General features: G+C 49.6%; 1 protein-coding gene across 2 annotated transcripts in view; it reads right to left on the bottom strand.

Moving 5' to 3' along the window:
* The window catches only part of FRMD6 (FERM domain containing 6), a 148304-nt gene that overhangs the window by 87841 nt on the left and 41135 nt on the right, over positions 1 to 19328 (bottom strand). The window contains exon 2 of one of the 2 annotated variants that reach the window (XM_083436730.1): positions 5051 to 5345. The gene's annotated coding sequence lies outside the window, so the exon portion shown is untranslated. The remainder of the gene's footprint in view (positions 1 to 5050; positions 5346 to 19328) is intronic. The other variant, XM_083436731.1, reaches the window with a different exon arrangement.

The following is a 19328-nucleotide window of genomic DNA, read 5'->3' as shown; positions in this document are numbered from 1 at the left end:
GCTGCAAGACCTTTCTCCTTCTCTGAAGCATCACATCGCGAGCGACTTGCAAGGAGGGGTCTCCCTGCATGACTACACAGGCTGAAGGGTTCAGCATTTCTTTTAATTAAGAAGATATATGAAGGTAAAGGGACCCCTGACCATTAGGTCCAGTCGTGGCCGACTCTGGGGTTGCGGCGCTCATCTCGCTTTATTGGCCGAGGGAGCCGGCGTACAGCTTCCGGGTCATGTGGCCAGCATGACTAAGCCGCTTCTGGCGAACCAGAGCAGCGCACGGAAACGCCGTTTACCTTCCTGCCAGAGCGGTACCTATTTATCTACTTGCACTTTGACGTGTTTTTGACCTGCTAGGTGGGCAGGAGCAGGGACCAAGCAACGGGAGCTCACCCCGTTGTGGGGATTCGAACCACCGACCTTCTGATTGGCAAGTCCTATGCTCTGTGTTTAGACCACAGCGCCACCCACGTCCTTAAGAATATATATATAGTGGCCATGGGCCCTACACTGAGGAGGACTGTTCTCTGATTGAAGGGCTGTCTGGTCCAAGTCCCGTTCAAGGACAAAGCACGCTGAGTCCTGCAAGAGGCCTTTGGCGTTGCCCATCAACTGAGCAGAAGCTGGAGAAAAGGCCAGCATTGCCAGGTCAAGAGCGTCCCAAACCCTAAGATTTCAGGGCCCCACTGTGCTGGGCCTGGGCATAACCTGGCAATGCGGTCCAGGTCTGGCCCAGAATCCAAAGGTTCCAATTCTGACAGGGCCCAAGGCAGGACATGAGGCAGGAAACCAGGCAAGGACAGGTACAGGATCTCAGGCAGGATCTAGCATACAGCAATGTTGCTGCGGGGTCCGACAGCCTTTTATCTTTGTCGGGGTAGCGGCCGGTCCTGATCCCCCAGCGACTCACCTCCCTGTTTCGCCCAAAGGCAAGCACTCCTCCTGCGAGTACTCAGGTCTCTCCTTCTCTCAGACCTGAGTCTCTGCAGCTCGGGAGACTTCAGTGGGTTACTAGATCCAGGAGCCGCCTCAGCCTCCACTGACCCAACCGGTAGTGGAGCAGCTGGAAGTGATGGCCCAGCTGGAGGCAACGAGGTCATCCCCACATCTGGAGCCAGCGCAGGCTCAGGCCCCTGACTCGGCCCAGCTGGTGCTTGTTGCAGGGGAACCTGTGCAGACTGGGTCCCCTCTGGTTCCGAGTCCGAGCCCCAGTCCCAGACCATCACACCCAGCCTGATGCCCAGGGGTGGCTCCTGGGGTCAGTCCCTGGAGACTCATCCTCTGCATTCCATTCCACTGCCAAACCCCTGGAGATGGAGATTAATTGGGAGACGGGTGGAGGAGCAAAAGAGGGCAGATGCCCCACCCTTCCCAAGAGACAGTGCTAGAATTTGCGTGCCGCCTGCCTGCCTGAAGCTTGCCAGCATGTCTGTCTGTCTGTCTGTCTGTCTGTCTCTACCTCTCTCTTTCTTCCTCTACCACCTGGAGAGAGCTAGGCAAACCCTGGAGGTCTGACAGCCCTATAGGAAACACGCAGTTCACCTGCTCACCCCCCTGCTACGGCGAAATATTTTGCATTTGTATGTAAATTCTAGCAATTATTTTATAGTTGCATCTTTAATAATAATAATGATAATAATAGTTTATTATTTATACTCTGCCCATCTGGCTGGGCTTCACCAGCCACTCTGTGTGGCTTCCAACAGAATATTAAAATACAATAATCTATTAAACATTAAAAGCTTCCCTAAACAGAGCTGCCTTCAGGTGTCTTCTAAAAGTCTGGTAGTTGTTGTTCTCTTTGACATCTGGTGGGAAGGCGTTCCACGGGGTGGGTGCCACTACCAAGAAGGCCCTCTGCCTGTGTCCCTGTAACTTGGCTTCTCGCAGGGAGGGAACCGCCAGAAGGCCCTTGGCGCTGGACCTCAGTGTCCGGGCAGAACGATAGGGGTGGAGACGCTCCTTCAGGTATACTGGACCGAGGCCATTTAGGGCTTTCAAGGTCAGCACCAACACTTTGAATTGTGCTCGGAAACGTACTGGGAGCCAGTGTAGGTCTTTCAAGACCGGTGTTATGTGGTCTCAGCGGCCACTCCCAGTTACCAGTCTGGCTGCCGCATTCTGGATTAGTTGCAGTTTCCGGGTCACCTTCAAAGGTAGCCCCACATAGAGTGCATTGCAGTAGTCCAAGTGGGAGATAACCAGAGCATGCACCACTCTGGCGAGACAGTCTGCGGGCAGGGAGGGTCTCATCCTGCGTACCAGATGGAGCTGGTAAACAGCCACCCTGGACACAGAATGGACCTGCGCCTCCATGGACAGCTGTGAGTCCAAACAGACTCCCAGGCTGCGCACCTTTAGCACATAAATGAGCACAGTCACCTGTCAGTCATCTTTCTAGCTGGTGCAGAAATGACCGCCCCAGAAAGTTACATGGAGTTCGGTGGGACTAAAACCACAGAATTGCAGAAACGGCAGGGACCCCTAAGGCTTATCTCGTCCAACTGCCTGCAATGCAGACATCACAGCTAAATTACTTGCTCCCAAGTAACTGTGCACAACACTGCAACCTGAATACTGCTGTGCTGCTGAAATGGGGCACATTGCAGCGCTGAGGCCTCAATCATAGTCTAGATTAATAAGAAACATCCACCCACGTGCCCGTTTATGAGATATTGGATGAAATCTGTTTCTTTTCCTTCTTTTATACCACCCCCCCAAATGCAATGGGAACCCACAAGGGAAAATAAGGACTGCCAGTAGACAGAGTTGGTGTGTCTCAAAACTTGAACATAGCTGTCATTCACCTGAAATACGGCCTTTCTCTGCCACTACCAGCCCTTTGGGGTTTGCGCTATGCTAAATCTGCAAATGCAGAACAAAAGTTCATCTGCAGGAACAAACAGCTGCTGGCTATAATTCTGGGCTGGGGATGAGGGAGAGATTCATTTCACTTCACAGCCAAAGGTGGATCTACCTCATTTGCACTTTGTGAAACAATACACAAACCAAAACTCTGGAATGCACGCTTCTCTGAATTTTGCAGTCTCCTACCCCATGACAGCATACAGAAATGCATATACTGCACTAAAGTGCACGTGAAAAATGCATATGTTATTGAAAATAACATGCAAAAAATGCACTACACTAGGAAACATTGCTTTGCAAATATGCGTACATGAGGCAAGATTGCGTACAAAAATCTGTTTACTAGGGAAAATTGCCACTGAAATGCTGGTGGATTTCCATAAGAACTTTTTTTTTTTAAATGCAAACTGATGGAAAAAATGTGGAAGTCTGAACATAAAACTGGAGAAACGAGAAACCCAAACTGACCAATTCGCCCCTTCCTCTCCTGGCTCAAGTCATTCAGATTCCAGACTCAGCTAGACTGGTAAAGAAAAGGCGATTTATATGAGTTGTATATGCAATATAACACTTTGCCACCAGATGGCGATGTGGAGTCCCGGTTTTCCTCTACCTGTTTTCCCTGTTTAAATTTACTACGCTTTAAACTGAAACGCTTCTTGGATGCATCTAGATCCAGCCTCCTTCTGCATTTTGTAGGTGTGCAAAAGAAAACATGGGGAGATCCCATCTTGGTCAGCTCTACTTCAGGTGCACCTCACCAGGGGGGGTATTCTGCAACTGGGGAGCCACCACTAAAAAGGCCCTGTCGTGGGTCAGTGACAACCAGGCAGCCCCCAACCCTTGCCAAGCTGGTTAACTCCTCAGCTCTCGTGGTGAGCATTTCTTGTTTGGCTTTCTGCCGTTTGGCTGGGGCAGGAAGGGGGTAAAAGGCCACGTCGAAGAGCAAACGGCTGCAGTTCACAAAGACGTCAGGACAGCCAGAGAGCAAGAAAAAGTGACGCTGGCAGGAGCAGGGGCAAAGGAAGGGGGTGCGGGAGGGGAATACCCTGGGTGTCACCCTGATGAGAGTGACAAAATGGCGGGCGCGGAGCCTGAAGCTGTAGGGCAGCTGAGACTCCACGGCGCACCCTGCCCCATAGCTGTCAACTTACAGATTTGAAAATAAGGGACCAGCAGCCTCAAAAATAAGGGATCAGCAGCCAAAATAAGGGAGCGGCTTTTGGGGGCTTTTCTCCAAGGAGGGAGAAGGCACTGATGGGCTGCCCTCTGTCCCTTCCCGCACCTCCCGGAAAAGCCCCCAAGATGTACAACTGCCAGGCTCTGCTCAGCGCTCCCTTGTAAGGGCTCCCTTTCGTCCCTCATCCCGCTTTGCTCTGCTGGCTTCTCAGCGAAGCGGGAGGAGGGACGGAAGGGTTTAAAGCAAGAAAAGCGAGAGCCGCTTACATGCTCTGCACAGAATATTTTTTTCCTTGCTTTCCCCCTCTAAAAACTAGGTGCGTCTTACGGTCAGGTGCGTCTTATGGAGCGAAAAATATGGTGTTTCTGATGGACAAGGCATCCTCAGAGTGTCTCCCAGCCAAGCGAAATCCACTCAACAGTCAAGGGGGACCCCTGAGGCCATCCGGCGGGGAGTCAGAAAGCCCACACTGAGATTTAGGGGAGCACTTATCTCGCTTCCACGTCTTCCATTAGCTAAACCCTTGAGGGTGCTTAACACAGCGTGCGCGGGGTGGGGTGGGGTGGGGTGGTTTAGAGTGGCTGTGCCCCAACAACTGTAAAAAAATCCATTCATTTAAAAACACACAGGTCTTCATTATGACCCTCTTGGGTGGGGGGTGACCGGGATCAGATCCGGAGGCCTCCTCCTGTACTCTGGTTGTCATTTGTGATCAGCCTGGTTGGGGGGGGGGGTGTGTGTGGATTTGTGTCCTATTTTACAGAGGCCAGCTCCCGATTTGTGGCCTCGTTCTCTAGCGGTTTCTCGTTTCCCCATTATTAAATTCAGTTCTCCGCTTTCCCCGAAATCTGCCTGTGTTGTTTTCTCGCAGTTTCTCGTTTTCCCATTCTTCAATTCAGCTCTCCACATTTTCTGCATCAGTTTGCAAAATTGTGGTTTCCCCCCCAGTGTTTTTTTTGGGGGGCTCAGGGATTGGTGGTGGAAATACTTGCAGAAAAAATGCTTTACCTGTATATGTAGAAATCGAATGAAGTCCATGCAAAGCCACCTCCACAAACCAGCTCTTCTTTCTCGCCCCAGACTAGCAACGAACCTCCACGCATCAGCAGCCTCTACCTGTTGACTGGCTTTGCAAGGGGTCCCCTCAGCTGGTGTTTTTATTCAGTAGCAGAGGGATGAATCGGAAGGCCGAGATGTATCACAGGGCTCTCAAGCAAGAAGGTTTTGCCACGTCTAGACACCCTCAAGAGAGTCTTCCTTTTCTGCGCTTGTTCTGCCCTCTCCCTCTGAGGCCACCAAGGAGCTATATTGGGGGAAAACAAAAAGGTTGTTAGCGAGAACAGAAGTGTGGCTATCGATTAAAAGCCTTTTAAGAACCGTCTTGCTTTTAAGCAGTTAATTGATCAGCAACGGACTCTCACACTGCACACCCCAGTAGATGAGTTTTCGTATACATTACTTGAGTGGGAAAATTCGGGAAAGTGCAAATTTCATAGGATGGGAGCGTTCCGGTTCTCATATTCTTTGGAAAAGGCCAAATTAAGAAAGCTCGCCCTTAAATGTGAATGGAATTCCCCATTTTCCCAAACATCTATGCATAATTTTCTTTTCTTTTGAAATATTTTAAAATTTATTTTACAAGTGCAATGTTATAACAATACAAAATAGATACCCATATTTAGAGATTTCTCCGAATCTCGAGACCTCCCATCGTCCCCTAAAAGGGTCATTTTGTCAACATTTTCAACTGCATATTGTTTCATAATCCATATTTAAAATCTCTCTATATTATCCATGTTATTTGCTACATTACAAGTGTTATTAAAATCCTGCTAATGTTTTCATAGAATCATAGAATCATAGAGTTGGAAGAGACCACAAGGGCCATCGAGTCCAACCCCCTGCCAAGCAGGAAACACCATCAGAGCACTCCTGACATATGGTTGTCAAGCCTCTGCTTAAAGACCTCCAAAGAAGGAGACTCCACCACACTCCTTGGCCGCAAATTCCACTGTCAAACAGCTCTTACTGTCAGGAAGTTCTTCCTAATGTTTAGGTGGAATCTTCTTTCTTGTAGTTTGGATCCGTTGCTCCGTGTCCGCTTCTCTGGAGCAGCAGAAAACAACCTTTCTCCCTCCTCTATATGACATCCTTTTATATATTTGAACATGGCTATCATATCACCCCTTAACCTCCTCTTCTCCAGGCTAAACATGCCCAGCTCCCTTAGCCGTTCCTCATGAGGCATCGTTTCCAGGCCTTTGACCATTTTGGTTGCCCTCCTCTGGACACGTTCCAGTTTGTCAGTGTCCTTCTTGAACTGTGGTGCCCAGAACTGGACACAGTACTCCAGGTGAGGTCTGACCAGAGCAGAATACAGTGGCACTATGACTTCCCTTGATCTAGATGCTATACTCCTATTGATGCAGCCCAGAATTGCATTGGCTTTTTTCGTCTGCTTACAGAGGTCTCTTATATAAATGATAATCCCCCCCCCTACTTTATTGAAGTTTTTGTCTTCTTGGTTCCAGAGCTTCCCAGTCAGTTTTGCCATTTCGGCGTATTCCAACAGCTTGTCTTGTCATTCCTCTCTGTTACAGATTTCTATGCATAATTTTCTACACCTCTGTCGTGCCCCAGTGGGTGGGCCCCTGGCCTCATCCAGCAGGCCCTTCTTATTTTCTTATGGACTGAATTTCCCCCTCCCCACCCCTAATTGTTGCTTAAGATTCTTGTCTGCAGGCTAAGGCAACTAGAAAAAAGGAGCGACCACGTTTAAGGCTCTAGTCCTCAGCCTCTGATCTCAACAGTGCTGGATTTACACATAAGCTAAACAACCTATAACTTAGGGCCCCACTCTCTTGGGGGCCCCCAAAAAATTTAAAGGAAAAATGGTTGTACGTATCCAAAATATAAGTTAAAAAAATTAAAAATAAAACCTACATAAAGCAACCGTGTTTTGTGTTGTGGAGGTTCCTATGATGGAAGTCATGGACCCTGCCTGCTAGCCTGCTCCCTAAAATATCACAGGTTTGCTCCTTTCTATATATAGGGTGCCTACATTCTGCATGGACTGGTCGCATGGCAACATGTGCAAATAGCTTTAGATACCTATTAGGTCCATAAATTACCACATAGCATATATTCAGCTATTAAAAGACGCCTGCTTCTTGGGAGAAAAGCAATGACAAACCTAGACAGCATCATAAAAAGCAGAGACATCACCTTGCCAACAAAGGTCAGTATAGTTAAAGCTATGGTTTTCCCAGTAGTGATGTATGTAAGTCAGAGGTGGACCATAAAGAAGGCTGATGGCCGAAGAATGGTTGCTTTTGAATTATGGTGCTGGAGGAGACTCTTGAGAGTCCCATGGACTGCAAGAAGATCAAACCTCTCCATTCTTAAGGAAATCAGCCCTGAGTACTCACTGGAAGGACAGATTGTGAAGCTGAGGCTCCAAGACTTTGGCCACCTCATGAGAAGAGAAGACTCCCTGGAAAAGACCCTGATGTTGGGAAAGATGGAGGGCGCAAGGAGAAGGGGACGACAGAGGACAAGATGGTTGGATAGTGTTCTCGAAGCTACAAACATGAGTTTGACCAAACTGGGGGAGGCAGTGGAAGACAGGAGTGCCTGGTGTGCTCTGGTCCATGGGGTGACGAAGAGTCGGACACGACTAAACAACAACAATATATTCAACAGCGATAATTTGTTGTTGACAAAGGACAGCTGGACATATAAAGGGCCCCATTAACTTCAGCAGCTTAGGGCCTCATCAAACCTAAATCCAGCCCTGTCTCAACGGGCACACGAAGCTCTGCAAATAGCCAGCTGGCTCATGTGCCTTTGGGATCGGCACCCCAGCGATTCCCCACATCTCTCGCAGTGCCAGGGCTCCTATGCCAGCTGCGTCGGCTTTTGGAAATGCCCTGGGACATTTTCAGACTTTCTGCCACCCGCTGCCAGCAACTCCTTGGAGCCTGGGGCTCAGTCCGCAAAAGCATGACTAATGCGCAAGCGATGGGGCTGTGCCAAAAACATTTGCTGCACAAAAGTGCTGACTGGGCGTGTGGGCACCCGAGGCAGAGCCCGAACCCGGTGTTTTTATAGCCCGTTGAGGTTGACGCAGCAGATCAGAAGTTTGCATTGCACAGGAGAATGTATCTCGAAAGGCCATGTCTTCTTAGGGAAGCGACTGCAAACAGAAACAAAAAGGCTTGCTCCACTTTTATATAAACTGAGAAGATGAGAATAATAATGATAATGATAATGATAATGATGATAATGATAATAATAATAATAATAATAATAATAATAATAATAATAATAATTTATTATTTATACCCCGACCATCTGGCTGGATTTCCCCAGCCACTCTGGGCAGCTTCCAACAAAGTACAGTGGTACCTCGAGTTAAGTACTTAATTCGTTCCGGAGGTCCGTTCTTAACCTGAAACTGTTCTTAACCTGAAGCACCACTTTAGCTAATGGGGCCTCCTGCTGCCGCTGCGCCACCGGAGCCCAATTTCTGTACTTATCCTGAAGCAAAGTTCTTAACCTGAAGCACTATTTCTGGGTTAGCGGAGTGTGTAACCTGAAGCGTATGTAACCTGAAGCGTCTGTAACCCGAGGTACCACTGTATTAAAATACAGTGGTCTGTTAAACATCAAAAGCTTCCCTAAAGAGGGCTGCCTTCAGATGTCTTCTAAAAGTCTGGTAGTTGTTCTTCTCTTTGACATCTGGTGGGAGGGCGTTCCACAGGCCACACTCCCTTCTTTGCAACCTTCCGAGGGCCACCAGGCAGTTATGGGCGGGGCTGGAGGCAGAAGTGGGAGGAGCAACAAACCCCGGGAGGTTGTGCTTCCTGGCAAGGGCTGCCCAAGGAGGGTTGCACGGGACATTCTGGGATCCAATCAGAGACCTGCTTTAAATGCCTGCTTTAAATTTGTGATGCGCCGCTCAAAACAGGGCAGCCTTGTGGCAGGAAGAGGCCATGGCAGCGATGCTTCTGAATGCTGCTTTCTGGAAACCTCAGAAGGGGACAAAGTGCTCTGAGCTCAGATCCTAGTTTCTGGTTTCCCACAGTCGTGTGCTTGGCCGTTGTGAGAACGGGGCTGGGCTCGATGGGCCACTGGTCTGATCTAGCAGGCAGGCTCTTCTGCAACGGGCGAGATTTCGCAGCCTAATTATTCCTGGAAATTACTGCATCACTTCAGCATTACGGCAAATTCTAGGAACTCCGCAGAGTGCAGCCCCTCTTTGGAGGAGCAAAACAGACAGAAAGAATGCAGAGGAATAATCAAGCAATACCTTCTTCCCCAGGCTTTCCCTAACCCATAAGACCAGACCCTGTTTTCCTTTTCCCCGAATTCCTATTTTTTATTTCTTCTTAAATGACTTTTCATCATTCTGTTTTACTGGTTTGGCAATAACTCCTTTTGTTTTAATGCTATTGCTCATTGTTCTGAGGTGTCACCCCGCTTACAGCTTCTTTAAAAAATATTGAGGTTTATAAATACTTTGTAATGAGCACTTAATTCATAGTACAGTGGTACCTCTAGATACGAATGGGATCCGTTCCGGAGCCCCGTTCGCATCTGGAGGTAAACATAACTAGCGACGGCACATATGCGCATGCGCACACCGCTTTCCACTGCTTCTGCGCATGACGTCATTTTGAGCGTCTGCGCATGCGCAAGCGGCAAAACCCAGAAGTAACGCTTTTGAATTCTGGTGCTGGAGGAGACTCTTGAGAGTCCCATGGACTGCAAGAAGATCAAACGCATCCATTCTGAAGGAAATTAGCCCTGAGTGCTCAATGGAAGGACAGATCCTGAAGCTGAGGCTCCAAGACTTTGGCCACCTCATGAGAAGAGAAGACTCCCTGGAAAAGACCCTGATGTTGGGAAAGATGGAGGGCGCAAGGAGAAGGGGACGACAGAGGACGAGATGGTTGGACAGTGTTCTCGAAGCTACAAACATGAATCTGACCAAACTGTGGGAGGCAGTGGAAGACAGGAGTGCCTGGCGTGCTCTGGTCCAGGGGGTCACGAAGAGTCGGACACGACTGAACGACTAAACAACAACAACAACAACATGACTGTAAGAGCATTTTGGATCCTTCCTTAAGAACTAAATAATTGTTCGTTTGCTATCACCCATTACATTGGTTACTTACTCCATGGTTCTCCTCTGCCCCCCCCTTTCATCTTCACAATGACCCTGAGAGGCAGGCTGGGCTGAGAGAGGGTCACTGGCCTGAGGTTCCCGCAGCGAACAGAATGAGGATGCGGGGAATCACATTTTTTAAATAGCTGCATGGAAGAGTGCAGCAGCTGTAGCTTGCACACACACAACTGAATTGAGGGCTATAGTAAAACTATGTGGAATTATTCCCAAATACAGTGGTACCTCTGGTTGCGAACGGGATCCGTTCCCGGGTTCCTGTTCGCAACATGAGCAGAACATAACCCGTGTCTGTGTGTGTGCGGGTTGCGATTTGCCATGTCTGTGCATGCGCGTGATGTCATTTTACGCGTCTGCACATGCGCGAGAGGCGAAATCCGGAAGTAACCCTTTCCAGTACTTGCAGGTCGCCGTGGGACGCAACTTGAAAAAACGTATCATGAAGAAAGCGCAACACGAGGTATGACTGTACACTTACGAAGCGCAATTTTGCCGATTTGTTTCCAAGCAGATCATTGGAGCCCCTTCATGGATCACTGCCTTGTCGTGGCGAAGGCGCTTGAAGAACTCAGAGAAGCTATGAACTATGCCAAGCAGGGCACCCAAGATAGACAGGTCATAGTGGAGAGTTTTGACCAAACGTGATCCACCTGGAGGAGGAACCGGCAAGCCACTCCAGTATCCCTGCCAAGAAAACTCCATGGACAGAGACAACCAGCATGAGTTTGACCAAACTGTGGGAGGCAGTGGAAGACAGGAGTGCCTGGCGTGCTCTGGTCCAGGGGGTCATGAAGAGTCGGACACGACTAAACGACTAAACAACAACAACAACAACAGATCATGGAAGTGAGCTGCAGAGCTGGTCTCTTTGAGACTTTCCAGGGTCGGAAGACTTTCCCATCCCACTCACATGCACACACACACACACACACACACACACACACACTTCCTGACCGCTGTACTTGTGACCTGCTAGGAAACTATCTCATGTGTGCAACAGTGAATCATTGTTTGCCCCTCTACAGATGCTTATTTTTACCTGCCTTTGGAATGTAGTTCTGACCTTGGGATCATACCACTCCAGCAGGGAAAGGGGAGCGGATGGAACCAAATGGGAGGGATGCCAGGATGTGTGTGTGTGTTGGTGCTTTTTAAATCACAGAGCAGGGTCATTTCAGAACCAAAACTCTTTTTTTAACGGTCATATTTAGAATGGCGCATTTCCCCCATAAGCCACAACTCCTTTTGTACGTTCGTTCCTGCACAGGCCGCCGAATTATAATTATTTATTTTGCTTTCGGACGGTTGGCGTTACTTTCCAAATGTATGATGCTTCAGCTTTTGCATTGCTAACGGAGAAATCTGAGGGCTCCCTTGGACAAAAAACAAGGACACCAGCCAGGAATACCAGAGCAAAACAGCAGCCAGTAGGCTTGGTCTTTATTGAAGACTGTGGCGACAGGACTCCCACCTGCCACCAGGTGGAACAAGATAGAAGCCCCGAACAAAAGAGCCCCCTAACTTTTATTATCTGCTAATCCCCATGTTACACCCCCCAAACTACATCACTAAATACATCACAGTTACATCATGAAAGGGGAGGTCTGGTGGTAGTAATCTGAGCATCCTGGACCCTGCCCCATGCTTCCCCTTGCCCTCCACCAAACACCCATCAAGTGTAATAAAACAGATATTTACATGTCCCTTTCCCCCACCCTTTTGTCTTGATCTGGGTTTGTTATTTCTGGAATGGCTACCTGTCTGGCACTCAGGTATCAGGATGCCAGGGATTATCCCTCAGGCAGAGGGGCTGCTGAGTAGCTGAGCTCACATGTCTAGATGAATTTCTGAAGTTTTCCCAGTGAGCCAGTACATAGGTACATTTATCAGTGAATTATTACATTTGGTATCGTGCAGCAAAGGCCCTTTGAATAGATAGGAAGAAACTGTGATGAAGTGTTTTGTGGGGACAAATCACAAAAGTCACAAAAGCAATTGTGCTGGTTTTGGTAGTGGGCTGCATGTGCATGATATCTGCTGGAGGGGCAACGCCCCCCAACCTATACATAAATTCCTGCAACAGCATCGAGAAGCGGGGTTTTTTTGCAAATGCATTATGATAATAATTATGAGTGATGGTGCGGCGACAGCACCAGGGGGGCAGCAGCCCTCCCCAGCAGCCGGGGAGAGAACAGATTCCTTTCTTCGATCTGACCGTTCCCTGCAGCGCTGGATCAATATGAAGTGTTGATGGACTTGCTGCTCATATTCATGGACTGCTGCTCCAAACAGAACAACATTTCCCTTCTTGCAAGGGGTATTATATATTTATGAGGGATTAGGGAGATATAGAAAGGCTGGTTCTGAATGGGGTAACTGTCCCCCTGAAGGACCAGGTGCGCAGCCTGGGAGTCATTTTGGACTCACAGTTATCCATAGAGGCGCAGGTCCGTTCTGTGTCCAGGGCAGCTGTTTACCAGCTCCACCTGGTACACAGACCCTCCCTGCCTGCGGACTGTCTTGCCAGAGTGGTGCATGCTCTAGTTATCTCCTGCTTGGACTACTGCAATGCGCTCTATGTGGGGCTACCTTTGAAGGTGACCCAGAAACTGCAATTAATCCAGAATGCGGCAGCTAGACTGGTGACTGGGAGTGGCTGCCGAGACCACATAACACTGGTCTTGAAAGACCTACATTGGCTCCCAGTACGTTTCTGAGCACAATTCAAAGTGTTGCTGCTGACCTTTAAAGCCCTAAACGGCCTTGGCCCAGTAGACTTGAAGGAGCGTCTCCACCCCCATCGTTCAGCCCGGACCCTTAGATCCAGCTCCGAGGGCCTTCTGACGGCTCCCTTTTTGCGAGAAGTGAGGTTACAGGGAACCAGACAGAGGGCCTTCTTCGTAGTGGCGCCCGCCCTGTGGAACGCCCTCCCTTCAGATGTGAAGGAAATAAGCAGCTATCTTCTCTTTAAAAGACATCTGAAGGCAGCCCTGTTTAGGGAAGTTTTAAATATTTAATGCTGTATTGTTTTTAACACTTGATTGGAAGCCACCCAGAGTGGCTGGGGAAACTCAGCCAGATGGGCGGGGTATAAATAATAAATTATTATAATATATTATTATTATTGCGAGAGTCTGTTTGTAGGCTGAACAAGCTCCATGGCAGAGCTTTTGCTATGGATACAGAAGGTCCTGGGAAAATCATAGAAACATAGAGATGGAAGGGGCCAAATGGAAAGCGTAATGCTGGTGGTCAACAAAAGAGGTTTAAAGACCGTCTCAAGGCAAATCTAAAAAAATGTAGTATAAACACCGACAACTGGGAAACACTGGCCTGCAAGCACTCCAGTTGGAGAACAGCCTTCGCCAAAGGTGTCAAGGGCTTTGAAGACACTCGAACTCAGGACGCAAGGGAGAAACGTGCTAGGAGGAAGGCACGCTTGGCAAATCCACACCGTGATCAACTCCCACCCAGGAACCAATGTCCCCACTGTGGAAGGACGTGTGGCTCCAGAATTGGTCTCCATAGTCACTTATGGACTCGTTGTTGAAACCGTGTTTATGGAAGGCAATCTTACTCGGCTACGAGGGGTCGCCAAAGAAGAAGAAGAAGATGGATACAGAAGGTCCAGGAATCTCAGCTAAAGCATCCAGGAGAGATGGCCATCCAAACACTCAGACATGCAGCCTGGACTTGTGCTGAGAAATGTGGCACGAAAGGAAGCCTAGATGAGCCCTTCGTTGACTCTGCCTGCCATTGGCTCTGGCGCCACCTGCTGTTGGCCTCCCTGGCTTCCGCCGTACCAGTGAACCATAGCTGCCACACACTCTTCCATGCCAACCCTGAAACCTTTCGATGGAGGCCAGTTAAGAAACCGTTTAAGCAAACTGCGTGGGCACTTCAGGAACAGCTCCCTTTGCACACAGACCAGCCAGGCAGAGAGCTTTGCCTGGTGCCTGGAAACGACTTCAAAAAATACAGACACTTTTGTGATAACATTTGTTGTTCTTTAGTCGTTTAGTCGTGTCCGACTCTTCGTGACCCCCTGGACCAGACCACGCAAGGCACTCCTGTCTTCCACTGCCTCCCGCAGTTTGGTCAAACTCATGCTGGTAGCTTCGAGAACACTGTCCCACCATCTCGTCCTCTGCGTCCCCTTCTCCTTGTACCCTCCATCTTTCCCAACATCAGGGTCTTTTCCAGGGAGTCTTCTCTTCTCATGAGGGGACCAAAGTACTGGAGCCTCAGCTTCAGGATCTGTCCTTCCAGTGAGCACTCAGGGCTGATTTCCTTCAGAATGGATAGGTTTGATCTTCTTGCAGTCCATGGGACTCTCAAGAGTCTCCTCCAGCACCATAATTCAAAAGCAACAATTCTTCGGCGATCAGCCTTCTTTATGGTCCAGCTCTCACTTCCATAACATAGTATTGTATATAAACAGCAGAACGTATCATTTGATGTAAGAAACCAGAAATGGAAGCTGAGGGAAGTCAACGGGGGGTGGGGGGAGAATGAAAAACTAATGTTTAGTATTGATATTGGATATTTGTTTTGGAAATGGGAAATCAATATAAAATAAAATAAAATACAGGCACTTTTCTTGGTTGGTTGACCCGTCTTTTAAAGGGGGAGGCAGGAAACTTTATCGCACCCCCTCCAAATTTTAAGCTCAGGAAGGGAGCTTGTGTTTGGTGGCCGATGGAACAGGCAGGGCAAATGTGGGTTTTTAAAAATTATTATTATTATGCATTAATTGTCCTTTAAATATACGCCAGTGTTAGTCATGTTGCTGCAGCTGTGACATTCAGGGGCTCCGTCTTAAGGAAAGGAGGGGGGCAAAGCAAACATTTGCTGATGGCTTTTAATAAGCCATTAGTGTCTAATTATCATGCAAAGAGTGCAATTAGGCTCACACAGCCTGTTCCAGCTCGGCGTTCTCCCAGATCCAATTTGCCAACTTGGTTTCCGGGTGGCGCTTTTGCCGCGGAGCCTTGAGGAACCCTCTGCCAGGACTTGAGTCAGGAGGCTCCTGGCATGTGGGTGTTACAGACCGGCTTGGCAAAAGATGCTTCTAGGTCTTTGCCCAGACTCCGTGGGTCTCTCTGTTGACTGTCGGCATCGCCCTTGAGCCAGTGCCACTAACTGGACTCATCCACTTCAGCCAGGACTGGGCTAGGCGAGCTGGGTAGCACTTCCAGAGACCACCTTCTGCACAGGAACAGGTCAAAGTGCTGTGGACTCACAGCTTGGAGTTGTGAGCACCGGATTCACTTCCACAAGTAGACAGCCGTCACACAGCAGAGTACAGCAGAGTCTAGCAGAGTATATAAACAACTCGGAGAGCAGCTCTGTAGAATATCTTCTTTATTCTATCTACAACTATTATACAACTATATACAGAGCTAAATGAGCCTAAGCATAAATGAATGCTAAACCGCACTGAGTGCCTGCAGCTGCTCTTAGCAGCAACCTTATCTAAACACACGATCTCTCTCTAACACTCTCTCTCTCCCTCCGACACACTGACTGACTGACCCACTCACTGACTGACTGACTCTTTGATGTGGTGCTGGAGCAGAATAAGTAGAGAGCAGAACACGCCTCCTCCTCTCTGCAGAATCAGCAGACTCCTCAGGAGATTCTTGGATATGGGAGGGGTGAAATCTCCTCATTGACAGCTGCCTGCCTGTGTTGGAGGAGTGTCATAACTCAACATAACTAACATTTTACATTTATACTTGCTCTTCAGAGCTGACTTCCCTCCATCCTTCTTCTGGTTTTTTATATCACGTATAATTTTATCGCATTATTTTCTTCCATTTTATATATTGTTATTCATTTTCTATACTTGTCCATAGTGTAAAAAGTAAAGGTAAAGGGACCCCTGACCATTATGTCCAGTCGTGACCGACTCTGGGGTTGCGGCGCTCATCTCGCTTTATAGGCCGAGGGAGCCGGCGTACAGCTTCCGGGTCATGTGGCCAGCATGACTAAGCCACTTCTGGCAAACCAGAGCAGCGCACAGAAACGCTGTTTACCTTCCCGCCAGAGTGGTACCTATTTGCACTGGTGCACTGGTGTGCTTTCAAACTGCTAGGTTGGCAGGAGCAGGGACCGAGCAACGGGAGCTCAGCCCGTCGAGGGGATTCGAACTGCCGACCTTCTGATCAGCAAGTCCTAGGCTCTGTGGTTTAACCCACAGCGCCACCCGTGTCCCTGTCCATAGTGTATCCATAAACAAATAAGTCCTCATGTTTATACAATTCTTGTTGTCTCTCTGTATTCATTTACCATTACTGTTAGTTATATTAGTTTCCTTTTACATTTTGCTTCTCATTATTTTCATTATCCATCACTTTTCTTAATCTCTCCCGTTATGAGGTTTGTTTCCAATTCTACTGGTTTTACTATTTCATGTTATCTTTCCTATACACAACATAAATTTCCCCCATTCTTTTTGAAATGTATCCTTGCCCTGTTTTTGAATTTTCCCTGTTAAATTTGGCTATTTCTGCATATTCCATTACCTTCTGTCGCCATTCTTCTACTGTTGGTACCGTATTTTTCGCCCTATAGGACGCACTTTTTCCCCTCCAAAAATGAAGGGGAAATCTGGGTGCGTCCTATGGGGCGAATGCAGGCTTCGCGGACCTCTCCGCAAACAGCAGGAGCGCTCCCGCTGCTGGCGGAGAGGTGCCTGCATGCCGAAGCCTGCGCGCGCTGAGCTCAGCGCGCCCAGGCTTCGCGGACCTCTCCGCTAGCAGCGGGAACGCTCCCGCTGCTGGCGGAGACGTGCCTGCATGCCGAAGCCTGCGCGCGCTGAGCTCAGCGCGCCCAGGCTTCGCGGACCTCTCCGCTAGCAGCGGGAACGCTCCCGCTGCTGGCGGAGACGTGCCTGCATGCCGAAGCCTGCGCGCGCTGAGCTCAGCGCGCCCAGGCTTCGCGGACCTCTCCGCTAGCAGCGGGAACGCTCCCGCTGCTGGCGGAGACGTGCCTGCATGCGGAAGCCTGGGCGCGCTGAGCTCAGCGCGCCCAGGCTTCGCGGACCTCTCCGCTAGCAGCGGGAACGCTCCCGCTGCTGGCGGAGACGTGCCTGCATGCCGAAGCCTGCGCGCGCTGAGCTCAGCGCGCCCAGGCTTCGCGGACCTCTCCGCTAGCAGCGGGAACGCTCCCGCTGCTGGCGGAGACGTGCCTGCATGCCGAAGCCTGCGCGCGCTGAGCTCAGCGCGCCCAGGCTTCGCGGACCTCTCCGCTAGCAGCGGGAACGCTCCCGCTGCTGGCGGAGACGTGCCTGCATGCCGAAGCCTGCGCGCGCTGAGCTCAGCGCGCCCAGGCTTCGCGGACCTCTCCGCTAGCAGCGGGAACGCTCCCGCTGCTGGCGGAGACGTGCCTGCATGCCGAAGCCTGCGCGCGCTGAGCTCAGCGCGCCCAGGCTTCGCGGACCTCTCCGCTAGCAGCGGGAACGCTCCCGCTGCTGGCGGAGAGGTGCCTGCATGCCGAAGCCTGCGCGCGCTGAGCTCAGCGCGCCCAGGCTTCGCGGACCTCTCCGCTAGCAGCGGGAGCACTCCCGCTGCTGGCGGAGACGTGCCTGCATGCCGAAGCCTGCGCGCGCTGAGCTCAGCGCGCCCAGGCTTCGCGGACCTCTCCGCTAGCAGCGGGAGCCAGCACTGGGCTCCCACGGCTTGCAGAGAGCTGCCTGTTTGGGGGCTGGGGTCGGGGGAAGCTCGGGCTTCCCCAACCCCGCGCCTGGGGGGGAAATAATTTTTTTCCTTTATTTCCCCCCAAAAAAACTAGGTGCGCCTTATGGGACGGTGCGTCCTATAGGGCGAAAAATACGGTAATTGCTGCTGTTTCCAAACCTAGCAGTAACCTCGCCGCTGTTGTTGCATATAAAAACAGTTTCTGTTCGTTCTTAACTATATCTTCTCCTACCATTCCTAACAAGGATGCCTCCGGCTTTTTCAAAAACGTATATCTAAATATCTTCTTTAGCTCATTGTATATATTTTCCCAGTACGTTTTTACCTTGACACATGACCACCACATGTGAAAGAAATTGCCTTCTTTCATTCCACATTTCCAGCAATTCTTGTTTCCTGTTTTGTACATCCTTAACAGTTTAGTTGGAGTGAGGTACTGCTTTTCCTTCTAAGCAATCTTCCAGGGGCCGCATGGGGGTGAAGACGGCAGGACCGGGGGCCAAAGTGGAAAGAGCAATGGGTGTCAATGGGAGATAGGGCTGTCGACAGCTACAGCCAAACCTCAGTTGTCAATCGTAATCTGTTCCGGAAGCCTGTTTTTGGCTTCCAAAATGTTTGACAACCGAGGCGCGGCTTCCGATTGGTTGCAGGAGCTTCCGAAAAACGTTTAAAAACCGGAGCATTTTCCTCTGGGTTTTCAGTGTTCAGGAGCCGAAACGTTCCCAAACAGAGGCGTTTGGGATCCGACGTTTGACTGTACTAGCTGCATGGCTACACTGTTGGAGGCAGGAACTGTTAAGGATAATTGCTTTAATTCACACTGAAATGGGAATGCCTATGTATTGGTGAAAAAGCTTTAACATGGGGATTTTCCATGGGGCTATATTAAAAGCTTTTTGCAGCTTGATAATTAACTGTTGATCGTTCTCCACTCTACTCAGATATTAATTCTGCACAGTCTGAAAGGACAGGATGCATAAAAACGGAGTCCTTTTGGAATAAAAACAAGTTAAATTCAGACTTTCGCTTGCAGAACTTTCTTCAGCAGCATCACAAGGGCATCAAAGAGCTGGGTGGAAAGGCGGCCAGTTCAGAGAGCGCCAGCTGGGCTGTGGGTCTGGATCGTGTTTTGTATGGCGGCAGAGATATCATGGGTGGGGAGGAGCCACCCAGCAGCAGAAGCGGGGAGATAAAAGGACCTGAAAGCGAAAGTGGTGATGATGGGCCCCAGATATGAGGCTGTGCTGTGTGCCCAGAAGGAGCTCTGGAGAGCCAGACTGAAGTGGGTGAACAACCTCACAAAGAGAAAAAAAAAGCTTTCTTGGCCGAGGTTTTCAGGACTTACCAGACGGAAGCTTGGGAGGTCTGGATTAATGGGGCACCGGCATGCGAAGTAGTT

This window comes from Podarcis tiliguerta (genome assembly GCF_965153285.1).
Source record: "Podarcis tiliguerta genome assembly, chromosome: 1".
Lineage (NCBI taxonomy): Eukaryota > Metazoa > Chordata > Lepidosauria > Squamata > Lacertidae > Podarcis > Podarcis tiliguerta.
Note: the sequence above shows the minus strand (reverse complement) of the source record. Positions and strands in the feature narration are given on the sequence as shown.